The following is a 5,477-nucleotide window of genomic DNA, read 5'->3' as shown; positions in this document are numbered from 1 at the left end:
CAGGCCTTATCCAGCCCCAGCACAGCATCCCTCCAGTGGCTGTTGCTAGAGTCTACCAGATGTTTCTTTTTAGATTGTGAGCCCTCTTGGGACAGGGAACCATCTCATTTATTTTTTACGTGTCTATGTTAACTGCTCTGAAAACTTCTGTTGAAAAGTGGTATATAAATGTTCATAGTATTAAACTGTAAGGAATTTACTGTAGCTCTTCAAAAAACGATAGTTTGGCAAATAATCACCACCGTTTTGAAAGCATTTAGGCAATCCTGGCAATATGTGGGATAGAAAATGGAATGCTAACATTCAATTAGTGTCAAGATAAAAGGGAGGGTAGACAGGAAGGTGCACGCGGCCACAGGAACACCTCAGAGTCCTGTAAAAGCTATAGTTTGGTCTGAGCTTGGATCTGTCCTCTTCCCCCCTTCGCCCTCATCTGATAGGAGTGGTCAGAATATAAGCAGCCCTGCTTTTTGTAAAGGGCTGCAGCTCAGTCTTAAAATAGCACTTATGTCGGCTTTTGTCGCATTAACTGTGGGAACTCTGGTGGAAATACATTTAGGCACTTGAAGACTATAAGTTCTGAGATAAGACGGACTGATACTGTGAACAGCTTGCCTGAGAGGTAAATTGCATGCAGAAACTAAACATGACAGCCAGAGATAAAGCACTTACTATGATTAATACCAGAAGATGTAACAGGCTTTACTTACTGCAGCCTCAGGAAACCTCACTTCTTTACCTGGTGATAATGTTTACCATTCCATTTGTATGCTTGAGGGCAGCTTGGAGGTCTTGCCAGATGCCCACTTATCTGTGGAAGTTCTCGCCCAGGCAGATTTCAGCTTTGGCATTATTCTTGTATGTTCTTTAACAGGTTTATAAGACTTAAACATTTACACACTTATTAAAATGTAAAGCATGCTGGCAGGAAAAAAAACCCCAAACATTGGAGGGTTGGTGTAAGCCTTAATTGCACCATACATTTATTCATTAATTTATTAAAATTTCTTGTATACCATCTCTTCCAAAGACTCTAGGCAGTGAAAAATAACTATATATTTTTTAAAATTAAAGGCAAAAGTCTGGAAAATATGGTAGGTCTTAAGAAGGGCCTTAAAAACCACTAAGGAGGGGGCTGAATGAATCTGGGGAAGACGGTGTTTCAAAGAAGAGGGGCGGCTACAGAGAAGGCCCTCCTACGGGCCCAGGCACCACGCACTACCCCAGGGCCCAGGACACTAAGGATGGCCAACTGAGAGGACCTTACAGGATGGGATACAACCGGCTGAGAGCGGTGATCCTGGAGATATACAGGTGCTAAGCCCATAAGAGTTTTGCAGGTGAGAACCAGCACATACATGAATTGTTCAGGGTCATCTCGAGAAAAATTGGTCTTAACTCTCATGTCAAGCATGCTGATTTTAATTTAATTTTAATTTTAATTTAATTTAAATTAATTTTAATTTTAGCCAGTGCGGTGTAGTGGTTAGAGTGCTGGACTAGGACCAGGGAGACCCGAGTTCAAATCCCCATTCACCCATGATATTTGCTGGGTGACTCTGGGCCAGTCACTTCTCTCTCAGCCTAACCTACTTCACAGGGTTGTTGTGAGGAGAAATTGAAATCTGTAGTACACTACTCTGGGCTCCTTGGAGGAAGAGTGGGATATACCTGTAAAATGTAAATAATAAATAATAAATAATACTTCTCAGTGCCCTTTTGAACACTTGTAAATGTTAGCACTTTTCCCATCATTGAATTTAAGAAATAACGTGTTGATATTGGAAGTCGAACCATCTTTGGGGACTGTCTATATGTATGAAGATATCTTTCCATTTGCCCAGACCATCTTTGTATGTATGGAAACAAATCTTTACCTCAGCTAACTGGGCAAAAAATACACTGGTTCTTTTTCTATTAAGCAAGAAGAGTGCAGTTGGCCCTATTCAACCCCAGCACAGCCTCCCTCTAGAGGCTGTTGCTGATGTCTACCTTGTTGTTGTTGTTGTTGTTGTTGTTGTTTGTGCATTTTGAGCATTGTGGAAAGTGCTGCATGCTCCTAAGTCAGTGCTATTTGAAGTGTGTATGTTGGAAATTGCATGAACGCAGTTGTGTGATGGTACAGCCACCATCAATCAACTGTATTAGCACAATTTCCAGTATTTGTGAAAGAGTGCTTTTGTGCAGCTGTGTGCACATTGTCTTAGGAGTATGCAGCAGTTCCCACAGTGCCAAAAATGTCCATGTTATGCCACAGAGTATGGGACCTCATAATTGCAGCTATTTTTACAAAGATAAAGATTGCAATCCTAGGCACAGTTAGCAGGGAGCGAGTTCCATAGACCTCATTGGGACTTCCTTTTGGGTATACATGATTAGCTGTTTGGCCTTTATCACTGTTAAGCCTTTAACAACAGCCAGGCATATATGTGTTTTTTACTCAGTTTCTAAGGGCCTTATTAGTGAAACCAGCTGTTTTATTCTATCCAGTATCGTTTATGTTTTGTTGTTTAGAAATTTGTCCCAGTGGGGATCCTGTAGAGAGTGGGGGGGCGGGGGAGGTCAGAAAGGAAAAGGAAGGGAAAGGAGAAGGAGAAAATGGAGTTATCTCTGAATAAACTCGTATTTAAATCTGTAAAAGATTACTTTGTGTTTGTGAGGGAAACAGCTATAAAACACTGGCATACAACCCTTCTTGGGGGAGATTTCTTTTTATTTTTTAAAAAGATAAAATACTTATTAAAAGTTATTACATAAGGTTAACCCCATACACCCTTCAAATAGCTACAGTATATAAAAAAGAACATTCAACCAAGCATATCTCCTTTATATTTAAACAGTTGACTCTGACTCATCGTGCAAACAAGATTTTGAAGGGAAAACATGTTTCATTCTCTCAGAATGCTTTAGGTTTTAATAGATGTGTGAAATTGTATGGATTTGTAATTCAAAGTTGGGTTGTTATTTTTAGCACACTCCACATTGGCCAGACTAATTTACAATTATTCTCTTATATTTTCTACCCATGTTCATATAACATGCTCCAAATGGGGAAACAAAGTTCATATAACTACTTTTAGTTCATACTTTCACCCCATTTTTCCTTGGACATGATATACACAAGAAATAAGGAATTTCTGATGGGGTCACAGCTACAAATCTTAGCCTCCTGAGGTGTGCTGGCGAGTGTTGAGCTTCAAGTGTGATTTGTCTCCCCTTCCTCCTTTCTGGGATTTTTGAAACTTTTGAAAGTACTGGAGGGAAAGAGAGATAGTGGGGATGGGGTGTGTGAGAGGGGTTTTTTCCTTCCTTAAACTGTCTTTTTATTTTTTCCAGCTATTTCTTTGATTCTTTGGTTACTTCAGTCAGGAGAGAAAGATAAGGCAATGCATGAAAGTTTGCAAGGAAGGATCGTCTCACTTTTCTGAATCTTGTCTTTTTGAAATGTCTGTGGACACAAAAAAAGATGCAACAAGAGAAGGGCATCCCTTTCCTCACAAACCTTTATGGGCAAATTTAGACAACATGACAAATCAGCCCCACTCACAGGTGATTAGCAATATAAATCTGTACTTCTGAAACTCTGTTACAGTTTCCCACTGCTCTGCCCCCATCTGGAGCTCCTTTCCAGTTTTCATAATCTGAAGGGCATGTTGGCTGGACTGCCCCCTCTCACACAGTTAAATACTGCATTAAACAGTTTCAAATTAAGAGTGTGTGGGAGGTGGGTGGGGAATGGACAAAACATCTTTACGCAGAGTTATGAAAATTGGAATGGCACACTGGGCATGGGAATGTGATGCACATGTTCATATCTCTAATCATATGCGGGTCTGGTGGACTGAATGTATTGTCTGAACCAGTCCTATATCTCTTCTCCTGAGTCCTCTTGTCTTTCTGACACAGAAATGACCATAGATAATTTGTAGAGGACATGCTTTGCATATATGAGGGGCATGGATTGGGCTCTGGCATCTTCAGTTAGATGACCTCATGTAGTACAATTGTGGAATACATATGCCTACAGCCCTAAAACAGCCAGATGGCGAAAATATTACAGCGCTGGATGGAACATGGGTCACATTCAGTATAAACCAAATGTAATGTAAACTGCCCTGAGCCATTTTTGGAAGGACAGTATAGAAATGAAATCACTCACTCACTCACTCACTCACTCTCATAAATAAATAAATAAATAAATAAATAAATACATACATACATACATACATACATACATACATACATACATAAAAATATGAGTGCAACCAACTTCTATGTGTGTATATACATTTTCCCCAAACTCCTGGAGGTTATTCTTTATCTTCCAGGACAGCACATTCCCCTGGATCAGATGTTATCTCAAATGACCAAGGATGCCCTCCAGATGTCTAAGAGAACAGGCATTCATGGTAATGGTTTTCTTTTATTATTGAGTATCTAATTCCCCACTATTGTTTCCCAGTTGTATGATTAGGTTCCCAATCCATTTTGAGCTTGGATAATTTTTTTAAGTGAAAGGTATGGGAAAATGTTGTGATCTTGTTACTTAAGGGAAAAAAATTGACTTGGCAAACTTAGTATAAAATGTGGTGGGAATCTTGCATCTAGCATATCTGTATATGGGCTTGTACAATCAGATATATCTGATAGAGTTATTGAGTCCGATATCAGTGACATTGGATCATAGGGATTCCTGTATCACATTGGAATTATTGGAATCCCCTCTGGAAATTATCATTAAAATTATTGTAAAAAATATCAGAAAATTGGAAGAGAAAATGGCCACAGAAATACAAAATAGTGTCCACAACTGCTTTCTGCAGTTCCAGCAATTTCACCCCCCCACCCCCACCCAAGGGTAGTTAACAGCAAACGCAATTATTGTTCTCTGAGCTTTTTTTGCTTGTTTGACAAGGTATACTTGCACACCCATGCTATTGCAAAAAGGAAGGACACAAGAGAGAAGTCCATTTGAACTGTGGAATGTGCTCCCTGCTGAGTTATGATCCTCCCCATCTTTGGCTATTTTAAAAAACACACATTTGAAAACCCATTTTTTTACTCGAGCCTTCTCAGGTTTTTATTTAAAAAGTACTGTTAATTTTATGGTTTTTACATTACTGTATTGTTTTAACTTTTATATGTGTTATATGTTTAACTGTTTTAACTTTTATATGTGTTTTAATTGTTGTTAGCCACCCAGAGACATAAGTCTGGGCAGGGTATAAATTTAATAAATAAATAAATAAATAAATTAAAATAAACTAGTGTGAGTGCACAAGAACAGCTTTTAAACCAAAATGTCTATGGGGAAAAAAGAAAAACATTCAGAATGCAGTAATGTCTGGGCAGAGAGCTCTGAGATTTGGCACACGGGTAGTGGAGGATGGCAGAATTCTGTGTATTTAACTTCGAGTAAATCAGTTCAGCCTTTGACAAATTTGATCTCCCTGTTCTAGATGGGGGTCACACTTCCC

General features: G+C 39.1%; 1 long non-coding RNA gene across 1 annotated transcript; it reads left to right on the top strand.

The window, feature by feature from the left end:
* The first annotated feature begins 511 nt into the window (after positions 1–511).
* LOC128327897 (uncharacterized) lies at positions 512–4,412 on the top strand. Its single transcript, XR_008308865.1, has 3 exons — positions 512–622; positions 1,075–1,340; positions 4,329–4,412. It is a non-coding gene; the product is annotated as an uncharacterized LOC128327897 (long non-coding RNA).
* The last annotated feature ends 1,065 nt before the right edge of the window (positions 4,413–5,477 follow it).

Source organism: Hemicordylus capensis, chromosome 5, assembly GCF_027244095.1.
Source record: "Hemicordylus capensis ecotype Gifberg chromosome 5, rHemCap1.1.pri, whole genome shotgun sequence".
Classification (NCBI taxonomy): Eukaryota; Metazoa; Chordata; class Lepidosauria; order Squamata; family Cordylidae; genus Hemicordylus; species Hemicordylus capensis.
The sequence above is the reverse complement of the archived record's forward strand: the minus strand, read 5'-3'. Positions and strand labels throughout refer to the sequence as shown.